The sequence below is a fragment of the Artibeus jamaicensis genome, unplaced genomic scaffold, assembly GCF_021234435.1.
Source record: "Artibeus jamaicensis isolate MK-2021 breed Jamaican fruit bat unplaced genomic scaffold, CSHL_Jam_final contig_1044, whole genome shotgun sequence".
Lineage (NCBI taxonomy): Eukaryota > Metazoa > Chordata > Mammalia > Chiroptera > Phyllostomidae > Artibeus > Artibeus jamaicensis.
In genome coordinates this window covers 23,135-39,758 of record NW_026521208.1, presented here as the reverse complement: position 1 = coordinate 39,758, position 16,624 = coordinate 23,135, and the positions used below count along the sequence as shown (strand labels likewise).

Genomic DNA, 16,624 nt, shown 5'->3' with positions numbered 1-16,624 from the left:
TCACCTAGACAAAAAAGAAATCTAAAGCATGGATGAGAAATTCCTCATACAGGACCTGAAGCACCCAAGCAGGTTGAGGGTGATGAGCTATGAGAAGATTTTACCATGAAAACGTGCTTCAGGAGAAAAGGCAGGAGCAATAAAAAGGGGCACATTCAACATAACATCCTATAAAAAGAAAATTTAAACTATTATTGACCACCTCAGCCTTCCTCCACCTCACTCCACCAGCACCTAACATCTTGCTTTCTTGTCTGTACTCTCTCTCCATCCCCACCACAAAAACATAGCCTCTGAGCCACAGGAATCAAACAAACTCAGTGAGCACATGCTAGCCACCTGACCCTGTCCTTAATGCTATGCTCAGTGAGACGCACAGGTAAGACACAGAGTTACTACTCATTTGGCTTCACATTTGGTTCAGTAAATATGTTGTCACACTCACTAGGAACTGTGAGTACACTGATAATAATTAAATGCATATTTTACACAATAACCAGTATGTTCACTGTCCTCAAATGGAACCTCATGCCATACTATACTCCACTATAATTTCCTTTGTCTAGGGAAATTACTCCATCTAATTCATAACAAAGAAATTTCTTCTTTTCTAAGTTTTATCTTTTCCAAGTAAATCTCTATCACATGGATAATTCTTCGCCAATAAAAATGCACCAAATCTTGAATACCTTTGAACACTGGTGTACAAAATATACATCTGGTTAGAATCTCTAGTAAAAAGATGAAAACAAGGCCATGGTGCACAACTCCACTGCATTCTTTACTTATGGGAAAAGATGTTACCATTTCATTATTAGGTATGATATTTGCTGGGTTTTATTTTCTTTTTCTCCATAGAATCTCTTTAGAAATGCTTATTCTTTGTTATCAATAGCATGTAAAGAATTTCATCATGAATTTTCTCAAACACTTTATTACATCTACTGATATGTGTCTTTAATTTGTTAATCTGGCCAATTATTTTCATTGTTTGTTTTAACATTAAACAATTCCAGCATTCAGGGATTGAAAACTTTTCCAAAATGTAAAATTATTTTATTTTATGGATTTCTTCTACTAATATATTCTTTAGGAAAGTTGCATCTCTTTCATGAATAGGTTTAGACTAATTTTCAGTTTCATACTTTATCTCAGGTTTGGTACCAATGGCATAAACAATAAGAGTAATTACTTTCTCATTTTACAACAAATCTAAAGACAAAGAGTCCTGGGTTGGTTAAAGTAAAACATTCAAAAGGGCATTCAAGGTCTCGGTGTGATGACGACCAGCTCACACACTCAAAATACTCCCAACCATCCATCCCAGGAAACTCCTCCTACCCAGAAACCTCCACAGGGCACCCTTGACCTCTGTGTTACTCTCTCTGTAGATCCATGGATTCAGCATGGGGTTGAAAAGGCTGTACAACAATGACATCACCTTCCTTTCTTCCTGAAAGTGGTGGCATGTGGGGAACAAGTACAAGACAATGGCCCAGCCAAAGAAGAGCCCAACCACACAGAGGTGGGAGGAGAAGGTGGAAGACCTTCCTGCAGCCCTGCCCAGACTGGATCCTCAGGATGGTGAAGGGGATGCACGTGGAGGACACCAGCACCAAGCACAGGGGCCCCACTAAAACAAATATGGAGACCGCAAAGAGGACAAGCTCATTGAGCCTAGTGTCAGCACAGGCCAATTTGAACACTGATAGGATTTGACAGAAGAAGTGGTTGATTTCCCGAGGCCCACAAAGAGCAACCTTAGGATGAGAGTAATGCAAACCAGAGCCAGGAGAAAGCTAAATCCGAGGATACGGTGGCCAGGACCATGCACACTCTCCAGCTCATGATGATAGTGTACTGGAGGGGGTGGCAGATGGCCACCTACCAATCATAGGACATCACCACTAACACATGCACTGTGTGAAAGCAAATGACAAATACAGGAAAGTCTAAGGATGCATGGACCAAAGGCAATGGTTTTCTTCTGCATCACCAGATTTGCCAGCATTTTAGGAACAATGCTTGAGGCATATACCATGTCAATGATGGCCAGGTTGAGAGGAAGAAGTACATGGGGGTGTGCAGGTGGGAGTCCAGGCACAGGAGCCCCAGGATGACCCCACTGCCCAGCAGGGTGACACTGTAGAATAGCAGGAAGAACCCAAAGAGGAAAATTTCAAGTTCTGGGTCAACCTGGAAGCCCAGCAGGATAACTTCTTGATCCACGTCCGATTATTTTCCATTTTATTTTGACTGATGGATACAAAGTTGCACTTAGGACAGAAACTTCACAGCTGAGAAGTAGAAAAGAAAAAAAGAAATTGTGCGCTCATATAGACTGAGAATTTACACCAAAAGCAATAAATCAGTAAGTCATGAATTCAATTCCACCCACAGTCCTGGGATGCTGATCTGCAGATTAGACTTTAGAGATATTCAGAAACTTTAGATGTTAGCCAATACCAAAAATTGACCAGTGTCACATAAAAATTAGGGTCTCTGCCTTCCATTAAATAAATAGCAGATTTGATACTCAGTGGAATGTACTGTAAACAATACTCAGTTGAAGCTAATGGAGACAAACAGATCCCTTCTCACTCACCAAAACTTCTATGAATCTCCATTTTCCCCCAAAAATTGAATGACAGGTGAGTGACACTTAATTTTATCATGGCACTTACACGATTGGTTGTGTTCTGCAGTTTTAAGAAAAGATTGATGCTCAAAGTGAGTTGTTGAGTTCTCCTCTACTTGAAACCCATGAACATGACAGATCACAATATAAATGCAAACCCCCACTACAAAGCCAGAGTTTAAAAAGGGACAATTCTTTCATACAGGAATGAATCAGACACAGGGCATGCTCCTTCGTGAAAGCAGAGGGTCACACCTGGAACTCAGCCTGTGTGGAGCCCAGGAAAATTTTGGAAAACAGGGCACCAACACGGTTCCTCAAACCCAAGCACGTAGGCTGGGGCTCACACAGACACAAAGATACACTTTAGAAAGTGCAGTTTAGAGACACAAATACTAGATTGAGAGACTAAACTTACATATTATAAAGTTTCTAGAGCGAAAGATAAAGAGAATGGTAAACAAACATTAGCTGAAGACACTTAACCAAAAACATTACAAAACTGAAACCAGACTAAAGTCCTTAATTTGCAAAAAAAAAATCTTTCTGCTTAATGAATGCAATAATAAAAAATAAATGTATACTCAAAACTTTTTATAACTAAAGATGATATAAGTCTTTAAATAAAAATGTACTCTGAGGATGAACAGCACAAATAAAGAATAAATTCTCAATGAATGGAATTTCTTAACAATGATCTCTTTGACTATCGTCTGTCTTCCATTCCCTACATTTCACTGTGTCCACACCTGCTAGAATGCCTATTCAAACAGTGGTGCAGGCAATGAACCTATCTTATGTCTCTCTTTAATTACCCTTTCAGATTGATTTCCCTTTTAGTGTCTTCACCCTGTGCTAGACATTTTCAAACTATATTCTAATTGCACACTCATTCTATGACTGACACCTGGCTGACATTTGTCTCATCTGCCTAGCTTACAAAACATTTTTAAATAACTTTATTTTTGCTTTCTAAGATTTTAAAGGGAATTCTGTCTATGTCTATTGCTTGGTTTGATCCCTTAGGAATCCCTTTAGTGTTTCATCAGTGTTACGGTATTTCAGAGAAGCTGCAATTTAATTTCCGTCTTAAACAGTCTGTGTTCAACTATTTTACACAACCTGTATTTCACAAATTTAAATAGAAAATTAAAAGTTACCAAAAGTAAAATACAATTACATTTACAGGAACCACCATGCAGCTGACGGTGACTTTTGTCAATAGGAAAGGGTCTGAAAGAAATCAGCTACTACCTTCAGTGTTCCAAAAGGGATAAGCTGCTGTTTTACAGTTTGATACTGTCAAGAATACTCTGAGTGTATGAGAGCAAAGCGAGGCATTATTAAATATGCCAATATGGAGATATAAGGACCTACAGCTTGTCCATGAACAAATAAAATGTATTCCTCAATATAAACTCCAATGAACCCACAGGTAAAGCAATACATGAAAACAACAAAGAAACATAATTTAAAAACTATCTCGCCAAACTTTCTACCTATTCACTTAAAGTAATTACTGTGGTATTTTAAAAGGATGAAATTAAACCTTTTGGAATTAATAAGTAAACAGAGGAAGAGACGTTTGATCAGTAAAGACTGCTAAGATTCTTGATCAGAACTGGAACTGCAAGCGACTTTATTTTTTTGTTGTTTTGTTTTTAATTTTTTATTTAGTTACTTTTCAAGTACAGTTTCCTATTTCTCCCATCCCAGCCCACCCTGCCCCATGCTACCCACCTCCGTCCCATTTCCAACCCCCTTAGTTATTGTCCTTGTGTCCTTTATACTTGTTCCTCAAATTCCCTCCCCTCTCTCCTCTAGTCGCTGTACCCTTGTTCTCTATTTCAGTGCTTTTGTTTTTAGTTTGCTTGCTTGTTTGTTTTGTTGTTTAGCTTCCTGTTAAAGATGAGATCATATGGTATTTGTCTTTCAACACCTGGCTTATTGCACTCAGCATAATAATGCTTTCCAGTCCCATCCATGTTGTTGCAAAGGGTAAGAACTCCTTCTTTCTCTCTGCTGCATGGAATTCCATTGTGTATATGTACCACAATTTTTTGATACATTCATTTACTGATGGGTACCTAGGCTGCTTCCAATTCTTGGCTATTGTAAATTGTGCTGCTATGAACATTGTGGTGCATAGGTTCTTTGAAATTGATGTTTTAGGGTTCTTAGGATATAATCCTAGCAGTGGAATTGCTGAGTCAAAAGGCAGGTCCATTTTTATTTTTCTGAGAAAATTCCATATTGTTTTCCATAATGGTTGTACCAGTCTGCAATCCTACCAACAGTGAACTAGGTTCCCCTTTTCCCCACAACCTCTCCAACACTTGCTGTTTGTTGCTTTGTTTATGACAGCCATCCTGACCATTGTAAAGTAGTATCTCATTGTGGTTTTAATTTGCATCTCTCTGATAGCTAACGATATTGAGCATCTCTTCATGTGTCTCTGAATGTTCTGTATGTCCTCCTTGGAGAAGTGTTTGTTCAAGTCCTTTTCCCATTTTTTAATTGGGTTGGGTGTCTTCTCAGAGTGGAGTCGTGTAAGTTTCTTGTATATTTTGGAGATTAAACTTTTGTGTGAGGTATCATTGGCAAATATGTTTTCCCATACAGTTGGTTGTCTTTTTAATTTATTATTGTTTTCCTTAGCTACACAGAAGCTTTTTATTTTCATTAGATCTCATTAGCTTATTCTTTCCTTTATATTCCTTGCTCTAGGGGACATATCAGTAAAAATGTTGTGTGAAATATCTGAGATTTTCCTGCCAATGTTCTCCTCTGGGATTATAATGGTTTCAAGGCTTATATTTAAGTCTTTTATCCACCTTGAATTTATTTTGGTGTATGGTGTAAGTTTGTAATCAAGTTTCATTTTTTTTGCACGTAGCTGTCAAATTCTTCCAACACCATTTGTGGAAGAGGCTATCTTTACTCCATTTTATGTTACTGTCCCCTTTGTCAAATATTAATTGACTGTAGAGAGTTGGGTTGATTTCTGGGCTCTCTGTTCTGTTCCATTGGTCTGTGTGCCTGTTTTTATGCCAGTACCAGGCTGTTTTGATTACAGTGGCTTTGTAATAGAGTTTGATATCAGGTATTGTGATCCCTCCTACTTTGTTCTTCTTTCTTAAAATAGCAGCTGCTATTCAGGGTCGTTTATGGTTCCATATAAATTTTTGAAGTGTTTATGTCTGTGAAATATGCCATTAGTACTTTAATAGGTATTGCATTGAATGTGTATATTGCTTTGGGTAGTATGGACATTTTGGTGATGTTAATTCTTCCAATCCATGAACACGGTGTATGTTTCCATTTGTTTCTGTCTTCCTTGATTTCTTTCTTCACTGCTGTGTAGTTTTCTGCATACAGGTCTTTAACCTCCTTAGTTAGGTTAATTCCCAGATATTTTATTTTTCTTTTTGCTATATCGAATGGGATTTTTTCCTTGATTTCTGCTTCTGCTGATTCCTTGTTGGTATAAAAAATGCCTTTGATTTCTGGAGATTGACTTTGTATCCTGCTGTTTTGACAAATTCATTAATTAGTTGGAGTAGTTTTTTGGTAGAGTCTATACAATTTTCTATGTACACTATCATGTCATCTGCAAACAGTGACAGTTTTGTTTCCTCCTTTCCTATTTGAATGCCTTTTATTTCCCTTTCTTGTCTGATCGCTGTGGCTAAATCTTCCAATATTATATTGAATAGAAGTGGTGAAAGTGGACATCCTTGTTTTGTTCCGGATCTTAGTAGAAAAGCTATTAGATTTTGCCCATTGAGTATGATGTTGGCTGTATGGCTCTCATATATGGCCTTTATTATATGGAGGAATGCTCCCTCTATTCCCATTTTACTGAGTGTTTTCATCATAAATGGGTGTTGTACCTTATCAAAAGGTTTTTCCGCATCTACTGATATGATCACCTGGTTTTTGTCTTTGCTTTTGTTTAGGTGATGTATTACATTTACCGATTGCATGTAACTTTAAATTTCTTAGCTAATTCCTCAACTGGGATGTTAACACTTAATATACCTCGTCAAAAATAGACATAGAAAATACAGTTTTTAAAACTACATGACAAGTGAAAGACACTAAATACATGATTAAGCCAAAAGCAGGCAGAAAGCAAAAAAGAAGAAATAAAGAGGCAACTAAATTTTCCAATAAAGAACACAATAGAGCTTGTATTAATAAATCTATGTATATTGATTACCACAATGATGTAATAAAACACAGAGATAATCACAATAGGAGAGAAAGGAAAGGTACAAAATCTTTACAAAAAAAACTCCTAAAATACCTGTATTCCCCTTCTTTCATCCTCTCTCCCTCTTTGTCTCTCTCTCTCTCTCACACCCAAAAATTAAACATGAAATTATGAAAAAACATGTCTAGTCATAAAAAAACTGGTACTAGCATAACTGATATTACTTCAAAGTATTTTTAGGCATATGGGAGCTACTAGACAATAACAATAAAAGGAACAATCTCACAAAAAGAAAATTCAGGATCTAGCCCCAAAGACTTTTAACTATAAATCAACTCTTTTAGTCTGAGAAAGAGTGTCTCTTGAACCTTCAGAAACATTGTATTTAAAGGTGAAATATTAAAAGACTTTTCTCTGAGTCAGAAAATGTACTCCACTAACACAATATCTATTGAATGTTAACTCAATAATTATTCAGCAAGAAGACAAAAACAAGAAGTAAAGGGCAAAACAATTGAAATGGAGAATATAAAATGTCATTATTTACAAAACACAATTGCCTACATAGAAAAAGCTTCTCCAAGTAAAGTACTGAAATTCATAAGCAAATTTATAAAACTCTGAATTCAAAGTCAATGTGCAGAATGAAAAATTTATACATGAAAAACAATTGGAAAATTTGTAAAGATTCAAAAATCTCTGCAAACTGGCCTATACACTCAATGAAATTCAAATCAGAATCCTAGCAGTTGCTTTTATCATGTGGAAATTCATCTTTTACTAAATATCACATAGGGAAATGAAAAAAGTCAAGGATTACCAAAAGGCCTTGGGAAGAAGGAATGAAGAGGACTTAAACTACAGACTACTAATGTTTATCAGAAAACCAACATAAATAAATCACTGGGGAACTGGGGCAAAGATAAACCAATACATCAATATAGCAGCTTGGGTTACTCGGAAGTTCAGACACACAAAGGCAGTGCCAGTGATTTCTGTGAAGACTGCCCAGTCCATCGGCTGCCCATGGAGAAAACTCTAACCTGGCCAACCACACATGAGGCCCCAGATAAGTTTCAGGGGGACTTTCATTCTAAATATGAAGGATAAACACACCTTCCAGGATACAAACCAGGGGGACACAGAGGAGCAGCATTTCTCAAATAGATCCAAACAGAACAGACTGTCTCATGACAACCTTGCACACACAGGCTGGCTCCTCTCTCCTTTGACTCACTACTTTTAAAAGTTAACAACAACACATCTTCACTTCAGCATCATTAGTTTTTAACAGCATTTCTCAAAGTGACTTCAAAAGTAAAGAGAGTAAGAATGCATTTACATTTACAATCTTGTATAGAACCCATGTTTTCATGGATACTATGGAAGGTACAAAAGTGAAGCAGCGAAACTGTTTTCCTAGCAGAACTGTTTTACATTACTTACACCAGCTAACGCTTCTCCTAAATTCTGATGAGTAGCAATGGCAGCCACATCCCATTCTAGCACCTGACAATGGGTCTCCCTGGGATCAGGACAGCCATCCACGGACAGGAAGCCTGAAATACCAAACCAGGAAAAGTGAATCAGGTGCCTCTACCAGCTTCACTGACACATGAAAAATACAATGGGAGTTTTTATCAAATTCCTACAGGATATTCTTGTTGCCACGTGTTAGCACCTCTGTACAGGGAAGGAAAGAAAAGAAGGCTCTTTCTAGGAGGTGGTAGAAGCAGATGGTTCTCACATAGGAAGACATGAAGGAGAAATTGTGTAACAGCTCCAGCTTCACCTTCCACTTAAAAGGAGGCAACAGTATTAGATGGCTTTTATGCCCCTCTCAGGTGGCTACCATGACACAGGGACAGGTAGTGGAGCCAGGCTCTCCCCACAAATGTGACCAGGGAGGGGTTTTAACTAAGCGGACTGAGATACCTAGGCTTTGACAGCTGGAGTGTCAGATGTTACTCTGACAAAGCCCCTCCCCCAGCATAGTGCAGGAAAGGGTCTTCAGAAAGCTGTCTTTCTCTTCCTTCTAACCTTGAGGACTTTGGCCAACCTTTTGTCCTGCTCTTCTGTTAGTCATTAACCAGCTTATATATAATGATATTCGTGGAGGAGGGTACAGTTTACAGTATTTTCCTTGTAGTGGGTTTCAATGCACAGGAAAAGGAGAGGTTGGAGCTAAAGCACCTACTGTCTGAGGTGTGTTTCCTGGGTGATGAGATATAGATGTTCTTTCTCTCCTGACCATGAGGACAGGACACAGGGGAGCTCAGGAGGCTTCTTCATGAGAGGGCTTCACACTCTGACCTCCTAAAGCCCATCCATTCCCCAGACACATACCTCTAGAGTACAGAGAACAAATTGCAAAGTGTCTTCCCACCATTCCATGTCTTCCCTACTGAGCAGAACAAACCTGACCTTCTGTTCTCAACTCCAGCTTTGTTATCTGAGGGTGTGAGTGCATGTGAGTGTGCGAGTGACGGTGTGTGTGGCACTAGTAGAGCAGTGAGAACTCAGGAGAAATGTCAGGGTGGTCCTACCCAGCATATTCCTGGCATGAAAATGTAACAGGTAGTCGGATGTTACAGAATGTGTCACAGCACAATCTCCACAGTCCCCGAGTATCTGGATTCTGAGCAGCTGATCTGATGTGGAGCCTGCCTCTGTACCCGCAAGGAGAATGCTTTAAGCTTCATGATGTGGTGTGTGTGGCCTCTATGGAACTTGTTAAGGCAAGCAGCTTGAAGAACTGGTTCCTGCCAAGGGAGTGAATCATCTTTGTCTTCAAAAAAAATCATTCTGCTGAAAAGTGCTATTTTTATTTGGAAACTTATAGACATTAAAGCTCATTTGTTATGTTTAAGGCTCTTTAAGAGACTTCAAGGACATGGAGTTTGCTATCATGAGTTTCGATTCAGTGGCCACTGATGTTCATACTGACCTGCAATATTAAACACTGATCTTGAACACTGCATTTTGGGAAGAGACCTGTCATGAGATATTAATTGAAGTCTAGGAGCACACAAAATACATTAAGTCACTGGGAGTAATGAGGTCCCAAAGAAAGTGCCTATTCAGGGAACATGCACAAAACCTCAGTCGTCTTTATAGGAATATAACATAATAGGCAAGATTGTGAGTCCAGATATAACACAGGCAATCAAAGGAACAAGTAAAGACTTCAACATAAACAAAATGAAACATAAAAATCACATGACCACATCAACAGATGCTAAAAAAGCATTTGCTAATGTACAGTACCCATTTATGATGAAAAACGTAGTGAGAATAGAGGAAGCATGCCTCAACATAATAAAGGCTATATAAGAGAAACCTAAACCCTACACCATACTCAATGGAAAAACTTTACAAGCTTTCTTCCTAAGGACCAAGAACAAGACAAAGGTGTCCACTTCTACCACCTTTATTCAACAGAGGATGGGAACTTCAAGAAACAAAAATCAAACAAGAAAAATAAATAAAAGGCAACCAAATTAGAAAGGAGGAAATAAAACTGTCATTGTCTGCAGATGACATGATAGTGTACATAGAAAACCCTATAGTCTCCACCAAAAAACTGCTCGATCTAATAAGTCAATTTGAAAAATACTGCGATGCAAAGTCGATATTCAGGTTGAAAGCACTTCTGTACGCCAACAATGAAACGTCAGAAACAGAAACTAGGGGACAAAATCCTCTTTATGACAGCAACAAGAAACACAAAGTACCTAGGAATAAACTGAACCAAGGAGGTAAAGGACCTGTACTCAAAAAATTACACAACGCAGAAGAAAGAAATTAAGGAAGATACAAATAAATGGAAGCATATATGGTACTGATGGATTAGGAGAATTTACCCCATTAAAATGTCCACACTACCTAAAGCAAGACATACATTCAATGCAATCTCCATTAACAAACATACCAATGATATAGTTCACAGATTTGAAACAAATATTTCAAAAATGTGTATGGAACATAAAAACAACCCCAAATAGACTCAGCTATCTTGAGAAAGAAGAACAAATTGGGAGGGATCATAATATCTCATATCAAACTATATTACAAGGCCACTGTAATCAAAAGAGTCTGGCATTGGCATAAGAACAGATATATACTTCAATGAAACAGGATAAAGAGCCCAAAAGTAAATCCATGTCTCTATGTCAACAATATTTGACAAAGGGGGCAGGAGCATAAAATGGAGTAAAAATAGCCTCTTCAAAAAACAGTGTTGGGGGAACTGGAATGTTACATGAAAAAAAAAGTAAAACTAGACCACGAAGGTAAACCATATACCAGAATTCACTCAAAATGTACAAAAGATTTAAACACGAGCTGTGACATCATAAGATTCCTAGAGGTAAACAGAGGCAGTAAAATTTCACATATCCATGCAGCAATATTTTTGCTGATATGTCCTTCTAACTAAAGAAAATAAAGAAAAGAATAAACAAATGTGACTACATCAAATTAAAAAGCTTCTATGTGGTTAAAAAAAACATCATAAAAATTAAAAAGGGAGCCCTGGCTGTTGTAACACAGTGGACTGAGCGCGGGCCTGGGAACCAGATAACCGTGGTTCGATTCCCAGGCAGGGCACATACCTGGATTGCAGGCCTGTTCCCTGCAGGCCAAATCCCAGCAGCGGACGCACAAAAGGCAACCATATATTGATGTTTCTCTCCCTCCATCCTTCCCTTCCCCTCTAAAGATAAATAAATAAAATCTTTAAAAAAAATGAAAAGGGAACCAATCATATGGGAAAACATACTTGCCAATGATACCTGAGACAAGGGTTTGATCTCCAAAATATATAAAGAACTCACAGGACTCACCACCAGGAAGGCAAACAATCCAATTAAATATGGGCAAAGGACCTGAACAGACACTTCTCCAAGGAGAACAAACAGAGGGCCTACAGGCATATGAAAGGATGCTCATCAGAGAGACTGCATCTCTCTGATGGCTAGTAATCAGTAGCCATCAGAGAGACGCAAATTGAAACCACAAGGAAATACTTCCTCACACCATTCAGAATTGCCATCATTGACAAATCAACAAATAGAAAGTGCTGGCCAGGATGTGCTGGTAATGGAACCCTAGTGCACTGTTGGTAAGAATGCAACCTTGTGCAGAGCCTGTGCAAAACAGTATGGAATTTCTTCAGAACATTAAAAATGGAACTGTCTTTGGATCTAGTCATTCCACTGCTGCAATTACATTCTAAGAAGCATAAAACACCAATTCAAAAGAACCTATGATCCTCAATGTTCATAGCAGCATTATTTGCAATAGCCATATGCTACAAACAGCCTACTGCACATGAGTAAATGAGTAGCTTACAAAACTGTGACATTTACATAACAGAATACTACTTAGCTTAAAGAAAGAACAAACTACTCCCTTTTATGACAACATGGATGGAACTGAAGAGTATTATGCTAACTGAAATAACCCAGGCAGTGAAAGGCAGATACCATATGACCTCAACTGCAAGGGGAACCTCATGATCAAAACAAACAATAAAGCAAACAGAACCAAAGAATGACAACAAGGACCACACTGACAGCGACAAGAGAGGAAGTGGGAAGGTGATAAGAAGGGAAGGAAGGAAAAGGTCAAGTCAAGAAACAGGTAGAGAAAACCCTTGTGATGGCCCTGGGCAGCAGAGGAGCCAGCTATGGGAGCTGGAACATTCTCAGCCCCTGTGACACTTCCATAGCGATGGGACTAGGCCAGGGAGCCAGGTACAGGAGCCGGGACACTATAAACCCCTGTGACGGTCCTGGGAGGCAGAGGAGTCAGCTACGCAGCCGAGGCATTCTCCGCCCCTGTACCGCTCCCATAGCGATGAGCCTGGGCGCTGGGGAGTCAAGTACCGAACCCTGGACATTCTAACCCTTTGTGCCACTTCCATAGAGACAGGACTGGATGCCGGGGCATCAGGTACAGAAGCCGGAATACTCCAAACGCCTGTGACGACCCTGGGTGGGAGAGGAGCCTCCACCGGAGCCGGGACATTCTCAGCACCTTTGCCGCTTCTATAGTAATGAGCCAAGACAATGGCGAGGTGAGGACAATATGAAATATAATAATATCCGAATAATAGGAATACCAGAAGGAGAAGAAGAACAACAAGGGATAGAAAACATATTTGAATGAGTGATGAGAGAAAATTTCCCTAATTTGATAAGAGAAAAAGTCACACAAATCCAGGAATCACAGAGAGTCCCAATCAAGTGGAACCCAAGAAGGCCCACTTCAAGACACATCATCATCAAAATGGCAAAATTCCAAGATAAAGAGAGACTCTTAAAGGCAGCAAGGGAGAAAAAAGAAATAACATACAAGGGAGCCCCAATAAGGTGAGCTACTGACTTCTCAATGGTAACACTCCAAGCAAGAAGAGAATGGCAAGAAATATTCCAAGGAATGAGAACCAGAGGCCTACAACCAAGGCTACATTACCCAGCAAGGCTCTCAATCAAGATAGATGGCCAAATAAAGAGCTTCCAAGACAAAAGAAGCCTAAAAGAATACGCCTCCACCAAACCAGCTCTACAAGAAATACTAAAAGGACTGCTTTAAGGGAAGGAAGGATAAGAGGGAGACAGAGAGGAACACAGGTACAAAAATGGCAATGAATAAGTACCTATCAATAATAACCTTAAATGTAATGGATTAAATGCTCCAATCAAAAGACACAGAATAGCTCAATGGATAAGAAAACATGACCCACACATACGCTGCCTACAAGAGACCCACATCAGGACAAAAGACCATCACAGACTAAAAGTGAAAGGCTGGAAACAACTTTTCCAAGCAAATGGACAAGAAAAAAAAGCTGGGGTAGCAATTCTCATACTAGACAAAATAGACTTCAAAAAAAGGACCCAGAAGGTCACTTCATTATACTCAAGGGAAGAATCCACCAAGAAGACATTAACATTGTAAACATATATGCACCAAATATAGGGGCACCCAAATATATCAAGAAAATCTTAGAGGACTTCAAGAAAGATATTGACAGTAACACAATTATAGTAGGGGATTTTAACACCCCACGATCAAAAATGGACATATCTTCCACACAAATTATCAGCAAAGATATTGTGGCATTAAACAACACCCTAGATGAAATGGACTTAACTGACATATATAGAGCCCTTCATCCCAAAGAAGCTAAATACACATTCTTTTCAAATGCACATGGAACATTTTCAAAAATCGACCACATGACAGGACACAAAACGAGCCTCAACAAATTCAAGAAAATTGAAATCATACCAAGCATCTTCTCTGACCACAAGAAACTGAAATTGGAAAACAACCCCAAAGAAAAAAACCCAAAACACCCAAAATGATGGAGACTGAATGGTATGCTATTAAACAATGAATGGGTCAAGAATGAAATTAGGGAAGAAATCAAAACGTTTCTGGAAACAAATGAAAACGATCTCACAACAACCCAAAACTTATGGGACACAGAGAAGGCAGTCCTGAAAGGGAAGTTTATAGCAATAAAGGCCTATCTAAAGAAGATAGAAACTTTTCAAACAAACAACCTTACTCTACGCCTGCAAGAACTCGAGGAACAACAACAAAAACAGCCCAAAGCAAGTAGAAGGAAGGAAATAACCAAGATCACAGCAGAACTAAATGACATAGAGACTAAAAGCACAATTCTAAGGATCAATGAATCCAGGAGTTGGTTCTTTGAGAACATTAACAAAATAGAAAGGCTTTTAAGTAGACTCATCAAGAAAAGAAGGGAACGGACACAAATAAACACAATCAGAAATGAAAGAGGAGAGATTACAACTGCTACCACAGAAATAGAAAGGATTGTAAGAAATTACTATGAAGAACTGTATGCCAAGAAATTTGAGAACCTAGGGGAAATGGACACATTTCTAGAAAAATATAATCTCCCAAAATTCAATGAAAAAGAAGTAGAAAACCTGAATAGACCAATAACAGCAAAAGAAACTGAAGCAGTAATCAAAAAATTCCCATCACATAAAAGCCCTGGACCAGATGGATTCACAGGAGAATTCTACAAATCATTTACGGAAGAGCTAACCCCCATTCTTCACAGACTATTCCAAAAAATCCAAAAGGATGGAAAACTCCCAAACTCCTTTTATGAAGCCAGCATCATCCTAATTCCAAAACCAGATAGAGAAACAAGAAAGAAAGGAAACTTCAGGCCAATATCACTGATGAACATAGATGCTAAAATCCTCAACAAAATATTGGCAAATCGCATCCAACAATATATCCAAAAGATTATACACCATAACCAAGTGGGATTTATCCCAGGAATGCAAGGATGCTTCAACATTCGCAAATCAGTAAATGTAATTCATCACATAAACAAAAGCAAAGACAAAAACTACGTGATCATATGAATAGATGCGGAAAAAGCTTTTGATAAGGTATAGCACCCATTTATGATAAAAAAACACTCAGCATAGTGGGAATAGAGGGAGCATTCCTCAGTATAATAAAGGCCATATATGAGAGACCTGCAGCCAATATCATACTCAAAGAGCAAAAACTAAAAGCTTTTCCACTAAGATCAGGAACAAGACAAGCATGTCCACTTTCACCACTTCTATTCAATACAGTATTGGAAGTTTTAGCCACAGCGATCAGGCAAGTAAAGGAAATAAAAGGCATACAAATAGGAAAGGAGGAATCAAAACTGTCACTGTTTGCAGATGACATGATAGTGTACATGGAAAATCCAATACGCTCTACAAAAAAACTGCTCAAATTAATGAATTTGGCAAAACAGCAGGATACAAAGTCAATGTCCACAAATCAAAGGCATTTTTGTATACCAACAATGAATCAGCAGAAGCAGGAATCAAGGAAAAAATCCCATTGGATATAGATTGGGAAAAAGGATTAATATTTCACAAAGAAGGCAGTAACATAAAATGGAGTAAAGATAGCCTCTTCAACAAATGGTGTTGGGAGAACTGGACAGCTACGTGCAAAAAAAATGAAGATTGGCAAAAAGAAAAATAAAATATCTGGGAATAAACTTAACCAAGGAGGTAAAAGACCTGTATGCAGAAAACTACACAGCACTGAAGAAAGATATCAGGGAAGACACAAACAAATGGAAACATATACCTTCTTCATGGATTAGAAGAATTAACATCATCAAAATGTCCATACTACCCAAAGCAATATACACATTCAATGCAATACCTATTAAAGTACCAATGGCATATTTCACAGACATAGAACAAACACTTCAACAATTTATATGGAATCATAAATGACCTCGAATAGCAGCTGTTCTTTTGAGAAAGAAGAACAAAGTAGGAGGGTCACAATACCTGATATCAAACTGTATTATAAAGCCACTGTAATCAAAACAGCATGGTACTGGCATAAAAACAGGCACAAAGACCAATGGAACAGAACAGAGAGCCCAGAAATCAACCCAACCCTCTACAGTCAATTAATATTTGACAAAGGGGACAGTAACATAAAATGGAGTAAAGATAGCCTCTTCAACAAATGGTGTTGGGAGAACTGGACAGCTACGTGCAAAAAAGTGAAACTTGAGCACAGACTTACACCATACACCAAACTAAATTCAAGGTGGATAAAAGACTTAAATATAAACCGTGATACCATTAAAGTCCTAGAGGAGAACATTGGCAAGAAAATCTCAGATATTTCACGCAGCAACTTTTTTACTGATATGTCCCCTAGAGCAAGGAATATAAAGAAAAGAATAA

General features: G+C 38.4%; 1 pseudogene; it reads right to left on the bottom strand.

Annotated features, from left to right (window-relative positions):
- Positions 1-1,291: 1,291 nt before the first annotated feature.
- On the bottom strand, positions 1,292-1,902 carry LOC119064568 (olfactory receptor 2A12-like; annotated as a pseudogene).
- Between the last annotated feature and the right edge of the window lie 14,722 nt (positions 1,903-16,624).